The sequence below is a fragment of the Oncorhynchus gorbuscha genome, linkage group LG15 (genome assembly GCF_021184085.1).
Source record: "Oncorhynchus gorbuscha isolate QuinsamMale2020 ecotype Even-year linkage group LG15, OgorEven_v1.0, whole genome shotgun sequence".
Lineage (NCBI taxonomy): Eukaryota > Metazoa > Chordata > Actinopteri > Salmoniformes > Salmonidae > Oncorhynchus > Oncorhynchus gorbuscha.
The window spans coordinates 35,833,194-35,849,215 of NC_060187.1; the positions used below are offsets into that span (position 1 = coordinate 35,833,194).

General features: G+C 42.5%; 1 protein-coding gene across 4 annotated transcripts in view; it reads left to right on the plus strand.

Moving 5' to 3' along the window:
* The first annotated feature begins 186 nt into the window (after window positions 1-186).
* zgc:92140 (uncharacterized protein LOC447854 homolog) overlaps window positions 187-16,022 on the plus strand; it is a 65,259-nt gene continuing 49,423 nt past the window's right edge. The window contains exons 1-3 of one of the 4 annotated variants that reach the window (XM_046299672.1): window positions 237-327; window positions 11,195-11,337; window positions 14,907-15,060. The gene's annotated coding sequence lies outside the window, so the exon portion shown is untranslated. Of the gene's footprint in view, window positions 328-553; window positions 575-11,194; window positions 11,338-14,906; window positions 15,061-16,022 lie in introns of those variants that run through there. The other 3 variants (XM_046299673.1, XM_046299671.1, XM_046299674.1) reach the window with 3 other exon arrangements.

Here is a 16,022-nt window from a genome sequence, read left to right on the forward strand (position 1 = left end):
GCTACTAATTGCTTCTGTTGTCAAATGTATTCATTTATTTAGCCACCTTTAAAATATATTTTTTAAATTCACAAAACAACCCTTCTATATTCTTATTGCCAAAAAAAATGAACAGAATATTTACATTAAACAGTAAAGTCCTAAGCAAGATGGCTGCATTACTGCGCGAAATAGTGGCATCCTGGTAAAATTACGCAAACCATAGTTTACGTTCAGTGAAATGGTAATACGGTTCCCAGCCACACGCTGTAGCGCCAGCTCCCGCCTGACTGTCTGCGTAAAGCTTGGCGAATCTCAAGTGGACCGTGAAGGAACTGGTTCAGTAAAGTAAGTAGCTACATTCATAAAATACTCGCTATTAGTTTTAAAACGTTATTAGCGTCTTAAATGAACGTGCATATATGATTTATTTCGTAGCGTTCTCTTTTGTTGTTGTTCCTTGACTCGGGCTGTGATTGCCTGGCGCTTTCCTTCCTGTGTCTTGGGGTTCGGCTCTCGGACATGTCTCTGTTAGACAAATATCTGCATGCGTCAGGAGAAAGGAGACTATAGGGGAAATGGAGTACTATAGTAGGTATGTTTTGTTTACCGTTTAGCATTATGCTCAGGTTGGATACAGTTCGATGGATTTAATGCTTTACCAATTTGTAAAAATATATATATATATAACAAATAATTCACGCTGGCCCCCTTGCCCTGTCGCTCTCTCTTTTCTTCCTCGTCTGCAATGCCGTTTGTTTCTGGACTTGAAGCACCATGAACAGAGGACACCTGGGCTGTTTTAAAGACAATCACCTATCTAGGCATGTGTGTCTCTGTGTACACGTAGAGACGTTACCCTCTCTTTCCCTGTGGGAAACAATGCGCCCAGTGTGTCTCTGCAGCACAGCTGGACACAACTGTGTGTTGAGGCGAGGATCAACTTTGCTCCGCCACGTTAGATCTGGGCATGCGGCGCAGCTCTACTATTAATTGACGCCTTAATTCAAACACATTACTTGTGTCGAGATCTACGGCTCCTCTGAGACTGAACTGTGAACTGGAGGTGCTCGAGGTGCTTGTCTGTATGTATATGGATACCTGACAGTGTCACTGCTCCATGAGCTCACAGGCGATCATATCGAGACACATACAGATCAATATTTCTTGGCCACTGATGTGCTTTAGTGATATGGCTTCAGCAACTATAGTATTGGGTAACGTAGTATTGAGCAACGTAGGATAATTTCTAGTGTTTACCTTACGTCGCCATAAGGGCCTACCTAGCCTTCTGTTTGACAATAATATAACAGCTGACTGATTTGCTGGTTAGTCGCTGGACGCTATCCCCTGCTGCTGGTCCACTGCAATAATTGGACCGATGCACATAGGTGTATTTGCTTTATTGCTTAGCCACTATATTCTGCTAGCAGCTTGTACATTGGCTAATATAGTCCTACACTGTTGTGATTAGATGACCATGCAATCTACGTTTGTCTTGCTTTATCTGTATGCCTCCATCTGCAGTCTTCATCCGTGAATGCGATGTGTATGATTCGCCGCTCGCATATGGCTTTTGTTCCGGCGGCAGAAAAATACAGCGCACAGCTTGCTCTGAAGTCAGCGTCTCCCTCCAGGCAGAGAGAGAGATCTATTATTAGCTGTCCTGTCCTCGCTCATCTCCCCATCTCTCTGCCTCTCAATTTGTGCTCTCGCTCACTTCATCCCCTATCTGGCCACTGTCTGAATCTCAGGTGGTGATTTTCGCCTGTCTTTGGCGGAGGTGGAGTGCAACCCTAATTGGGGTTGCTATGATGCAATGTTAACTTGACATCACTTTAACGGCCGGTCCTTGCTGTTCTGCCGCCCTAGGCAAGACCAAAAAATGCAGTCCAACAAAACTAGAATAGTCCCACTAAGCAAAATGATGTGTAAAATATGCAGTGTCGATTTTAGCATGTACATTTTGGTGGGGCAAACTCAATCATTTATGTTCATGCAAGCCACAACACTAAACAATACATTAATTTCACTGTAACAGTGACAAACTGCCCACAAACAGTTAGGGCATACATAAAGCTGTCCCAACAGCAGAGCTTTATTTTCAGGACAATGGAGTGAGTTCTTACCGTGCCTACACCTGGCTATCAGTAGCTGATATAGCTACTTAATTAAACAAATGTAGTTTCTACTGACAATTGAGATGTACAAACTATGGCATAAGGGGACGACGAGCTGATAATAGGTCATCCGTAATTTTGATTAAGACATTCATGAGTGAGCTTGAACAGACCTAGTGTATATATAACTATTTGTTCAGCAGTTTTGAAATGTACAGTGACATTCAGAACTGTGCCATTCTTAGAGTATTCTCCATGTACACCAAGTCAGAACTGTAGGATAAATAAAGGGGGCATATAAGCTGCCAGCGAAAGCCCTTACCATATTATGTGATTACATTTCTCTAAAACAGGCTATATGCTACATGTGCACCACCAACAATTCAGAAAGCAGGCCTTTCTAATCCACCTGTCTTGGGTATACCAGAAGAATATTGACCTCATTCTGTCAGATGCCTGGTTTTTCTTTAAAAGTGCTTTCCTCACCATCTTAAATAAGCATGCCCCGTTCAAAAAATGTAGAACTAAGAACAGATCTAGCCCTTGGTTGACTCCAGACCTGACTGCCCTTGACCAGCACAAACATCCTGTGGTGTACTGCATTAGCATTGTATACACCCCGCAATATGCACAGGCAGTTAGGAAAGCAAAGGCTAGCTTTTTTCAAACATAAATTTGCATCCTGTAGCACAAACTCCAAAAAGCTCAGGGACACTGTAAAGTCCATGGAGAATAAGAGCACCTCCTCCCAGCTGACCACTGCACCGAGGCAAGGAAACACTGTCACCACTGATCAAGCTACAATAATTGAGAATTTCAATAAGTATTTTTCTAAGGCTGGCCACGCTTTCCACCTGGCTACCCTTACCCCGGTCAACAGCTCTGCACCCCCCACAGCAACTTGCCCAAGCCTCCCCATTTCTCCTTCACCCAAATCCAGATAGCTGATGTTCTGAAATAGCTGCAAAATCTGGACCCCTACAAATCAGCTGGGCTAGACAATCTGGACCCTCTCTTTCTGAAAGTATCCACCACAATTGTTGCGACCCATATTACTAGCCTGTTCAACCTCTTTTGTATTGTCCGAGATCCCTAAAGATTGGAAAGCTGCTGTGGTCATCCCCCTCTCCAAAGGGGGTGACACTAGACCCAAACTGTTACAGACTTATATCTATCCTTCCCTGCCTTTCTAAAGTATTTGAAAGCCAAGTTAACAAACAGATCACCGACCATTCCAAATCCCACCATACGTTTTTCGCTATCAAGCTGGTCATGGGTGCACCTCAACCACGCTCAAGGTCCTAAACGATACCATAACCGCCATCGATTTAAAAGACGATACTGTACAATCACTGCATTCTTATCAGCATACTCAACAGCCTTGGTTTCTCAAATGACTGCCTCGCCTGGTTCACCAACTACTTCTCAGATAGAGTTCTATGTGTCAAATCGGAGGGCCTGTTATTGGGACCTCTGGCAGTCTCTATGGGGGTGTCACAGGGTTCAATTGTCGGGCCGACTCTTTTCTCTGTATACATCAATGATGTCGCTCTTGCTGCTGGTGATTCTCTGATCCACCTCTATGCAGATGACACCATTCTGTATACTTCTGGCCCTTCTTTGGACACTGTGTTAACTAACCTCCAGATGAGCTTCAATGCCATACGACACTCCTTTCGTGGCCTCCAACTGCTCTTAAATGCAAACAAAACTAAATGCATTACCTTCAACTGAACGCTGCCCCCCCCTCCGCCTGCCCATCGAGCATCACTACTCTGGGCGGCTCTGACTTAGAATACGTGGACAACTACAAATACCTAGTTGTCTGGTTAGACTGTAAACTCTCCTTCCAGCCTCACATTAAGCTTCTCCAATCCAAAATTAAATCTAGAATTTGCTTCCTATTTCACAACAAAGCCTCCTTCACTCATGCTGCCAAACATACCCTCGTAAAACTGACTATCCTACCGATCCTTCGGCGATGTCATTTACAAAATAGCCTCACTCTACTCAGCAAATTGGATGCAGTCTATCACAGTGCCTTCTGTATTGTCACCAAAGCCCCATATACTACCCACCATTGTGACCTGTATGCTCTCGTTGGCTGGCCCTCGCTTCATATTCATCGTCAGACCCACTGGCTCCAGGTCATCTATAAGTCTTTGCTAGGTAAAGCCCTGCCTTATCGCAGTTCACTGGTCACCATTGCAGCACCCACCCGTAGCACGTGCTCCAGCAGGTATATCTCACTGGTCACCCCCAAAGCCAACTCTTCCCTTGACCGCCTTTCCTTCCAGTTCTCTGCTGCCAATGACTGGAACGAATAGCAAAAATCACTGAAGCTGGAGACTCATATCTCCCTCACTAACTTTAAGCATCAGCTGTCAGAGCAGCTTATCTATCATTGCACCTTTACATAGCCCATCTGTAAATATCCCACCTAACTACCTATATGATTTCTTCTCCTTTGCACCCTAGCATCTCTACTTGCACATTTGTCTTCTGCACATCTATCACTCCAGTGTTTAATTTCTAAATTGGTTACCAACTTGTTATTTAATGTTTATGTCCAATGGCTGATGAGTACCGATACGTTTTATCTATCATTTCTCTTCGATTGAAAAGGGTTTGCCAGTATATTGTCGACTTTATTCATTATGATGACTAAGATTTTGAAAGTATGAGTTTGACATGATCAGTCCAATCAAAGCTACTGTAGATACAATGATTTCAAATCATGTTATATCTGTGGCCAATGACCTTGAACCTTCTTTGATGTACACTTCTAATGTAACTTTATGGCAGCACCCAAGGGGCTTGAATTGTTTTAGCTCTCCCCCTAGATTTCGAGCCCAACCACTTTCAGATCAAATGGCCTAACCTCTCCCCCTAGCTTTTGCGGTGAAGTAGGGTCCCCATAAGTGACAGAATACTGAGTCAATCACTGCGCAACTAGAGAACATTACCAACCCCTACACTCCGTATTTTCAGCTTGCTGCCCCACCCCCACAGAAAGCACTGAGCCCGGCTGAAACACCTGCATTTTGGAGCTACCTTGCTCAAGAAAGCAGAAAAGAGACCATGTTTGTATGTAACTTTATGAACTCAAAGATGTGTTTTTGAAATTGTTTGCAAACTGTTATATGACACCTATTAATGCCAAAATAATATTTAAAATCTATTATTAATTTATTTTGCTAAACATGAATGATGTGTCGCCACTGAACATGTATTTTCCAGACATTGAAGTTTGGTTCAATTTAGACTCTGAATAAAAGGTGAAAATATATATTTTCCAGGATGTTGAAAAGGTGTATTTTCTGGACGTTGAAAATAATTGTTTTCCAGATGTTGACATCCGGTCCATTTTTGTTTCTGAATGAAAGGTTTTTATTTATTTTTTATTTATAGATTCTTATGTTTGGACCAAATCAAGGCTTGTCCAGACTAGAGGTTGACCGATTATGATTTTTCAATACCGATAATGATTATTGGAGGACCAAAAAAAGCCTATACCGATTAATCGGACGATTTTTAAAAATATTTGTTTTATTTGTAATTATGACAATTACAACAATACTGAATGAACACTTATTGTAACTTAATATAATACATCAATATAATCAATTTAGCCTCAAGTAAATAATAAAACATGTTCAATTTGGTTTAAATAATGCAAAAACAAAGTGTTGGAGAAGAAAGTAATATGTGCCATGTAAGAAAGCTAACGTTTAAGTTCCTTGCTCAGAACATATGAAAGCTGGTGGTTCCTTTTAACATGAGTCTTCAATATTCCCAGGTAAGAAGTTTTAGGTTGTAGTAATTATAGGACTATTTCTCTCAATACCATTTGTATTTCATATACCGTTGACTATTGGATGTTCTTATAGGCACTTTAACAGTATAGCTTCCACCCCTCTCCTCGCCCCTACCTGGGCTCGAACCAGGAACACATCGACAACAGCCTCCCTCGCAGCGTTACCCATGCAGAGCAAGGGGAATAACTACTCCAAGTCTCAGAGCGAGTGACGCTTGAAACGCTATTAGCGCGCATCCCACTAACTAGCTAGCCATTTCACATCGGTTACACCAGCCTAATCTCGGGAGTTGATGGGCTTGAGGTCATAAACAGGGCTGTGCTTGAATCACAGAGAAGAGCTGCAGGCAAAACGCACGAAAGTGCTGTGTGAATGAATAATTACGAGCCTGCTGGTGCCTACCATTGATCAGCCAGACTGCTCTAGCAAATCATAGACTTAATTGTAACATAATAACACATAGGCTCATATTTCTTAGGTCATTAATATGGTTGAATCTGGAAACTCATCTCAAACGACGTTTATTCTTTCAGTGAATAAATGCCTTGTTCCGTATTGTATCTAACGGTTGGCATCCATAAGTCTAAATATTCCTGTTACATTGCATAACCTTCAGTGTTATGTCATAATTACGTAAAATTCTGGCAAATTAGGCAGCCCAAACTGTTGCATATACACTGACTCTGCTTGCAATGAACGCAAGAGAAGTGACACAATTTCACCTGGTTAATATTGCCTGCTAACCTGGATTTATTTTAGCTAAATATGCAGGTTTAAAAATATATACTTCTGTGTATTGATTTTAAGAAAGGCATTGATGTTTATGGTTAGGTACACATTGGAGCAAGGACAGGCCCTTTTCGCGAATACGCACCGCATCGATTATATGCAACGCAGGACACGCTAGATAAACTAGTAATATCATCAACCATGTGTAGTTAACTAGTGATTATGATTGATTGTTTTTTATAAGATAAGTTTAATGCTAGCTAGCAACTTACCTTGGCTTCTTACTGCATTCGGGTAACAGGCAGACTCCTCGTGGAGTGCAATGAGAGGCAGGTGGTTAGAGCGTTGGACTCGTTAACTGTAAGGTTGCAAGAATAAATCCCCTGAGCTGACAAGGTAAAAATCTGTTCTGCCCCTGAACAAGGCACTTAACCCACCGTTCCCAGGCCGTCATTGACAATAAGAATGTGTTATTAACTGACTTGCCTCTATAAATAAAGATTAAGTAAATGTGTAAAAAAAAGCGGCAAATTGGTGTCCAAAAATACAGATTTCCGATTGTTATGGACACTTGAAATCAGCCCTAATTAATCGGCCATTAGTCGGTTTTGTCTGGATCGGAACAAAAACCAATGTCCGTGAATGTGGAAATCAAGGCCGATCTGGACCGCACACAAAAAAAAAAAATCACCGTCCTGGAAAATGGTGTATTTTAAACGTATGGCAAATGTGTCTTCACCTTTCATTCAGAACTTCAATGTCTGGAAAATTACATTGAATAAGTATTTTGCTTACTGGGACTATTCTAGTTTTGCAGGGCCCATTTTTAGGGGTCTTGCTAGGGTATGCTGCAATGGAATTTTATGAAGGCCCATCCATGTCCAGGTCCACCATTTGTAAAAACAGACTGTTGAATTAATTTTATTAGTCCTGATTCCTGTGACTATTCAGTTTGGCTATTTTAAGCTCTGAATATCAGCTACCCAACTTTATCAGGAGTTATTTTGAGCCTATTTGCAATGTTTACACAGCGGGAAATGCAGAAGTATTTTTTAATTTTTTATTATCAGCTTGTCAAACTTGAAAGCACTGATCATGACAATGGAGTGAAACTCCTGGACAACAGTTGTGATGGTCCATTTGACTTTGACCGACCTGTCCTGTTTTTAGGACATGTTTGGTAACTTGACAACGCATTTTTTATTTAATTGGGCACCATTTTAGGTTCTGCTATTTGATTGGCGAAACCTGCATGATGTAAAAAGTGCCCATCTCATTGCGTTGTCGTACATTTATCTCTAGCCTGTAGGCTACAGAAAAGTCCACATACTCTTTCTACCGTACCCTATATCTGCGACATGATTTATGCTTCTTTTTGCCGGAACGTTGGTGGAGCGCAGCAGCAACGTCTCTCCAACAGAACCCTGGAGAGGAGTGCTGGGAATGGACAAGCAAAATACTTTGCACCCCTGCTTTTGACAAAGTGGGCACTGTTTATCACCGGGCGGCATCAGTGCTCACCGAAAAGCCCATATGCTCCATGTCATCATCCGTTGAGGAAACTCTTCCTTTGAAGTCAATGAAAGCTGCTTCACATCCAATGGCCAGCGTCAAAGAATCGCAAGGTTCAATTCTTGATGGCTGACACTCACGTTCATTCTATCTTGTGAATTGGAATAATGAAATAAAGTTGATTTTTGGTTGCATATGGCCTCGATTATACACCACTGGTTATTTTACTAAGATTTATGAAGTCAATAAGCTACTACTAGCTATCAAGCCAGCTACATTGACTAGCTAGGTTCACATTGTAAACAAAAGCAACTTTATTAATTGGAGAATAATTTAGTACAACCACTAGCAAAAATATGAGTATTTGTGGAAAACTGGACCAAAGCTATTGTACTTGCGCACAATCGATGAATGTGGTACATACAGTAGGGCACTGTTATTATTGGGGTTCTGTGTGTCCTGACTGCATGTGTGTTAGTACCTCTGCACATGCTATTTGTGGTAGTCGGTCATTGGCATTGCTGAGTGGCATTTGGTTTCAAGTTAGGTGTATTGCAGTGCAGAAAGTACTAGGCCAGCACAACCGGATCCCTCTAGGTACTGACTCACAAAGCTCAGGCACTGCATGATGGATATTGCTGTGTGTGTGTTTGTCTCTCCCCCCACTCTTGAGTCGTTGTGTGTATAGAGTCCAGTGGTACATGGGGCTGGCCAGGGTATGTTTCTTCCTTTTGGACAGAGGTAGGCTTGGGCAACACCCAAGCCTACCTGGTATAAACTAGAGGTTGGCCGATTTAATTAGGTCCAATTTCAAGTTTTCATAACAATCGGAAATCTGTGTTTTTGGGCGCCGATTTATTATTTATTTTAATACCTTTTATTTAACTAGGCAAGTCAGTTAAGAACACATTCTTATTTTCAATGACGGCCTAGGAACGGTAGGTTAACTGCCTTGTTCAGGCAACCCTACAGTTAACTAGTCCAACGCAATAACGGCCTGCCTCTCTCTCGTTGCACTCCACAAGGAGACTGCCTGTTACGAGAATGCAGTAAGCCAAGGTGAATTGCTAGCTAGCATTAAACTTATAAAAAACAATCAATTATAATCACTAGTTAACTACACATGGTTGATATTACTAGATATTATCTAGCATGTCCTGAGTTGCATGTAATCTGACTGAGCATACAAGTATCTGACTGAGCGGTGGTAGGCAGAAGCAGGCCGTAAACATTCGTTCAAACAGCACTTTTGTGCGTTTTGACAGCAGCTCTTCGTTGTGCGTCAAGCATTGCGCTGTTTATGACTTCAAGCATATCAACTCCCGAGATGAGGCTGGTGTAACCGAAGTGAAATGGCTGGCCAGTTAGCGCGTGCTAATGGTCGTTGTGTTGCTGGTTCGAGCCCAGGAAGGAGCGAGGAGAGGGACAGAAGCTATACTGTTACTCTGGCAATACTAAAGTGCCTATAAGAACATCCAATAGGCAAAGGTTAATGAAATACAAATGGTATAGAGGGAAATAGTCCTATAATTCCTATAATAACTACAACCTAAAACTTCTTACCTGGGAATATTGAAGACTCATGTTAAAAGGAACCACCAGTTTTCATATGTTCTCATGTTCTGAGCAAGGAACTTAAACGTTAGCTTTCTTACATAGCGCATATTGCACTTTTACTTCTCCAACACTTTGTTTTTGCATTATTTAAACCAAATTGAACATGTTTCATTATTTACTTGAGACTAAATTTATTTTATTCATGTATTATATTAAGTTAAAAATAAGTGTTCATTCAGTATTGTTGTAATTACCATTTATTACAAATACATTTCTATTATTATAAATCGGCCGATTTAATCGGGTTTGCGGTTTTTGGTCCTCCAATAATCGGTATCGGCGATGAAGAATCATAATCGGTTCGACCTCTGGTATGGTATATATTAAAATAGATGGTATGATTTTTTATTTTTATTTTTATTTATTTTTTCCTTGCGGGGTCTGCTGTGGTGCGTGCCAAGCTGCTGCTTATAACTTAAACATAACTTATCGTAACTAAGAAATCTAACGTGTCAAATGAATGATATCCAGCTCAGGGATATGCATTTGGTTTGCTAAGTGTCTAGATGTCCAGATCAAGCCTTGTGGTTACAGCAGAGACATTCAATCCCCTCCTGGGTCAAGATCCAGGTATTTTATTTATAACGCCCCTTGTGTGCACATTCGATAATACCGTATACCCTGGTATGGTACAGAAACGGTATGGACACCTGGATGTCGCCCAAACCTAGGCAGAGGGACTTTGCACATATTGCTTGTTGCTGTAGCAAGAGACCAATTCACATTTTATTTGTCACATGTGCCGAATACAACAGGTGTAGACTTTACCGTGAAATGCTTACTTACAAGCCCTTAACCAACAATGCAGTTTTAAGAAAAATAAGAGTTAAGAAAATATAAACTAAAGTAAGAAAAGAAAAGCGTAACAATAACGAGGCTATATTCCGAGTCAATGTACAGGTTAGTTGAGGTAATATGTGCACCAGCAGTGCAGAGTGGTGCTGGAGCCTGGAAGTGTTTGTTGCAGAACAGGGCCCCCAGAACAGAAAATGGATGTTGCAGGCCAGATAACCTGGACCACACGCTATATATGGATCTCAGAGTATAAGCAGATGGGACACAGAGAGCCTACTAGTTTGCAGTGCAACAACACAAGATAGTGACATGATCTTCTCACAAAATGTTATTATAATTTGACAGGAAATATGCAACACCATTTTGAGACATGATTCTGCATGTTTGCACCTACTTAAAGGGAGCCCATCTTCCAACTCTATTCTATTATTCAGGTTTTCCACCCTGCAAATGAAATAATAATTACCATACAATCCCACCCTGGTCAGTCACACACAGGAAGCTGCTTCACCAATTATCCTGCTGCAGAGACTCAATTAGATCCAGATTGAAATATACTGTATCTGATGCAGTGGTAATGATTTCTAATGAACATTCATGGCCATACTGTGTTTGTCCGTCCAGACTTGTCAGAGTGATTCGGATGGACCTGGAGCAGCTGAGTGAAAGGGAGCAACGAGGGGTTGACCTGAGCTCTGCTGTTTGTTGATCTGGGAGGGCATGTCTGGGAGGGAGCAGGGAGCCACTCCAGAGAAGGTGATAACATGGTAAATGAGTTAAAACACTACTGTACCAGGACGGTGATACAATCTGATACACAGGCCAGGCCACTGTGATAATAAGTCCATAAATAGGGTCAAGAGTGTAACCCTGACCACATGACATGAGAGATCTCTGGCAATACTGTAAAACTCATGGCCCTAATCCTCAAAACTGCCCCATTGGGAACACTGGGGCTCGCATTCATTCTGTGGCTTCAGCTCGCCTTATAAACAAAATAAAACATCACACAACATATCTACAATATACCACAACATATCTACAATCCAAAATCCACAATACAGCAGTATAACAATGTTAGTGTACCTGTGTGTAGTAGAGTGTACCTGTGTGTAGTAGAGTGTACCTGTGTGTAGTAGAGTGTACCTGTGTTTTAGAGTGTACCTGTGTGTAGAGTGTATACTAGCTTGCGTGTGTGTGCCTCAGTGTCTCTCTTCACAGTCCACACTGTTCCATAAGGTGTGGTTTTGTTCACATTTTACTGGTTGCATGAGTTACTTGATGTGGAATAGATTTCCATGTAGCCATGGCTCTATGTAGTACTGTGCGTCTCCCATAGTCTGTTTGGGACTTGTGGACTGTGAATAGACCTCTGGTGGCATGTCTTGTGGGGTGTACGAGTTGTGTGCTAGTCGTTTGAACAGAAAGCTCAGTTCTTTCAACATGTCAGTACCTCTCACAAAGACAGGTAGTGATGCAGACAATCTCTCCTCCAACTTTGAGCTTAGAGGGATTGAGATGCATGTTATTGAAGTTAACTCTCTCGTGTACATTTAAGGCCTAGCTGGGCTGCTCTGTTCTGGGCCAACTATAATTTGCCTCTGTCCCGCCTTGTGGCACTGGACCATATGACTGGGCAGTAGTTCAGGTGGGACAAAACTAATTTGTTTTGTTGATAACAATGTCAAGAAAGCAAAGCAGCGCTTTATTACGGACAGACCTCTCCCCATCTTTGCTACTGTTGCATCAATATGTTTTGACCATGACAGCTTTACAATACAGGGACTTACCAAGCAGTTTGATCTCAACTTGCTCAATTTCCACATTATTCATTACAATTTTTCTTTTTGAGGTTTAGAGGATGGTTTGTCCCAAATACAATGCTTTTAGTGTTTAAACTAGTCCAAAATATTTCACTTCTTGCCACTGATTCTAAAACTGACTGCAGCTCTTCTGTTGCAGTGATTTCACTTGCTGTGGTAGCTGACATGTATAGTGTTGTGGCATCGGCACACACAGACTTAACCCAGTGCCGGTGGCAGGACATTAGTAAAGATTGACAAGAGGGGCCTAGCCAGGGTCTGACAAAGGTCTGTGTCGATTCTGGTGGCTCCCCGTTAGCGCAGTGACAACCCTGGTTCCCGGCGACCATCCCTCTGTTGGTCGGGGACCCGTGGCGGGTTCCATGTCGTTGATCTATTATCCCAGGCATACGGGAGCGTTTGCCACTCATGACGGCAGACGAGAGCTGTGTGTTTGGCCCCTGAAAGGTTGAATTTTGACGGCTAGGGGTTTACCCTCGACCATGATTCTGATGATACAGTCGGCGCGTGTGTCTTATACGAGAGGGTTGTATACATGTCTTAAGTCGTGTGCGTTTGAGGGTTGATTTATCCTTTTCAGAGTTCTTTGGTAGACATTTCGTTGTTGCTTTAGCTTTTCCAACAGGGCCTTTTTCCTCATTGCAGATTTATATGGCTGCCGTCTCGGCATGTCCCGATTTGATGGCTCTACTCTCGTGGCACAGCGTGAGAACAGTTTCCAGGTTATTGCTGGAACCTGTGGGTTTATGCCGTGGACAATAGACTCTGGTCAATGCTATGCAGAACGTGTGTGCACCAGATGTCCAGTTGTTTTGGACTTGCGGTTCCTTGTCCGAGCTCTGACATTTCAGGCTCGCAAGTTAAGTGTTGTTCTTGGATCCATGGGGTCTCTGGACTTTGGCTGCAGTGGCAACGGGTCAGTGTGAATAGCCAAGTTGCAGCAGGTTCTGGTTCCCTGTATGGTGCTCTGACAATTCAAGTGTCATGAGGCTCTGACCCCATTTTGGAGCCTGTGTGCTTGGGCTGCCGTGGGCCTCCTATCCTGGTACCCTCTCAGCCGTCTTGCAGCATGATTGTATGTTACACAGAGTGACCGACTGAAAGGGAACGTGAATATAACTACTGTTCCCTGAAGGAGGGAACGCGGTATGACATTTTTAGGACCGTGCCGTCAGGGGTTTGGGCTCGTTCAGGTGAATATGATCAGTCGTTGACTCCCTATAGTGTGTCCGGAACCAAATTCACCATTAATTTTCTGTTTACAGGGTTCACTCAAACATTGTTTTAAGCTTTGTTTTACTATTGGCAGTTACAGCTGATTTTAGGATTGTATATCGATTTGCTCTCCTTAAATATGCCATCTGATTTTATTTGTTTCAATCTCTGAATTGTTTCATCTAACTTTTCGCTGCCAGTTCCTGATATCAGGACATAGAAACTACAATCTGTTTCCTGAACTGGCCTAGTGTGCATGTGCACCCAGCTGGCACACACACAAACATGTCTACCATTTTCCCTGGCTAAACTAGCTGGCTAGCTGAACTATGCTAGTTTTTGTCCTCATTGCCAAACTTCATAAATACTGTACCCTCAACTTCAAAGCTCATGCTAGCTATACAATCATGTATCAAAAAATGAGTTGGAAAGAAACTTACATTTCTGTATTGTTTTGTTGTGACTTGTTCGAGAGTGATATCATTGCTACTTAAAGCGGATCCAAGTTCGTTTTAAGATCCACCGGTGTCATTGGCTGGACATTTCTAACTGGTCTTGGAACTGTGACAATGGGTAGCATCTCCCCTCTTGGCTCAATGGAATATGTAGTGATTTTTCCAACACAGCCAGATATGTACACACTCTTGTACCCATAACCTTTTTTCAACTGACTATCATATTTGTTGATTTAAATCAGACTTTATTAATTTGAGTAATCCAGGAATGTCACGAGTTAATTTGATGTGAAAACTTGTGAAGGGAAAAAAGCAACAGTAGAGATCCCAATGGTAAAATGACTTCCGGATATTAAGAGTCCGCGGAGGTAGTCCTCCTCGCCAATCTGTACCTCGTTCCTTTAACTGTACGTTTTCCTTTTTCTGAACCTCTCTCTGTCCTATGAAACTGTCCATATTTCCTTTCGCTCCTCAGGGCTGTGCTAGAACACTAGGTCAAATGAATCTGAACTTTAACTCAACATTAGATTTCAATGACTCTTCTGATTAACGAGGTTATTAACAGTGGCCTCTGAGCTCTGGTCATTCACTCCGCTCTCTCTCTTTCCTTTTTCTCCCCCCTCTCTCTGTCATGCCCTAAGCCACAGAGCAGACGGCACAGGAAATACAGTGAGCCATACAGCCATCTCATTTTCAATTTGGCTGGTTTTATTGGCCTAACAAAAAAATACTCCTGTCCTGGTGCCAACGTGTACGCAACAATATGTCTTGAAACTTTTCAGTTTCCTTTCTGTATCTGCCTGACTGACTCTCTCTCTCTCTCTCTCTCTCGTCACATGACAGTTCTCCCAAACAGAGGATCTGTTATTTGTACATCGTCCTCCCTCCCCCACAGCCACTTCTTCTTGTGCCCACTACAATGGAGAGAGAATGAGAAGAGGTGCTCCAAGCAGAATGGAGACGTGCACAAAGAACAATAACACCACACTCAGAAGAGGTATTCTTTTTCTGAGAGTGTACAAGGTTACGTGTGTGTGTGTGTGTGTGTGTGTGTGTGTGTGTGTGTGTGTGTGTGTGTGTGTGTGTGTGTGTGTGTTGGCACGGCTTGTCAGGCTGATGTAGTGTTTAAACTGGGACAAGAGTAAGCGGTGAGCTACATGGGTTTGCAACAGTAAATATTATGGTGATTTGGCTCAGGAGTTGTCCTTTTGTGTCAGAGAGACAGAATGCAGGGTTTCTTAGTTTCAGCCCTGGTCCCACCGCTGACTCTGTCCCTGTCACTGTCATCATGGCTGACGAAAGGCCCCAGAGACCGGGCCTTTAACCATACTCTGAGGCCCTCCTTTCGCCCCTTCCCTTTCCAGGATAGGTGGGCCCGCCCAGCCAGTATTTCAGGCTCTATGGTGGCTGAAAGCTCCTGGCACAGCTGTGCATTTGAGAAGGTTCACACACACTACTGAACGTGTGTCTCTTTGAACATGGCATTTCACCACACACACACACACACACACACACACACACACACACACACACACACACACACACACACACACACACACACACACACACACACACACACAGACAGAGCATTACTCTACCTGCAGGTTGTGAGTAGTGGAGCTGAGGGGATATGTGTACAAGTGCATTTGCATAAACACGTGCACATAAGCTTCACTAATCAAATCACATTTTATTTGTCACATGTGCAGAATACAACAGGTGTAGTAGACCTTACCGTGAAAGGTTTACTTACAAGCCCTTAACCACCAATGCAGCTCAAGAAATAGAGTTAAGAAAATAAATAAACTAAAGTAAACAATGTAATATGAAAGTAAGAAAATGACGACAATAACGAGGCTAAAAACAGGGAGCTTGTGTGCACGTGTTTATGCAAGCTTGCTTGTTCATGTACACATACCCCTCAGCTCCACTACTCACAGACCTGCAGGTAGACTGAGA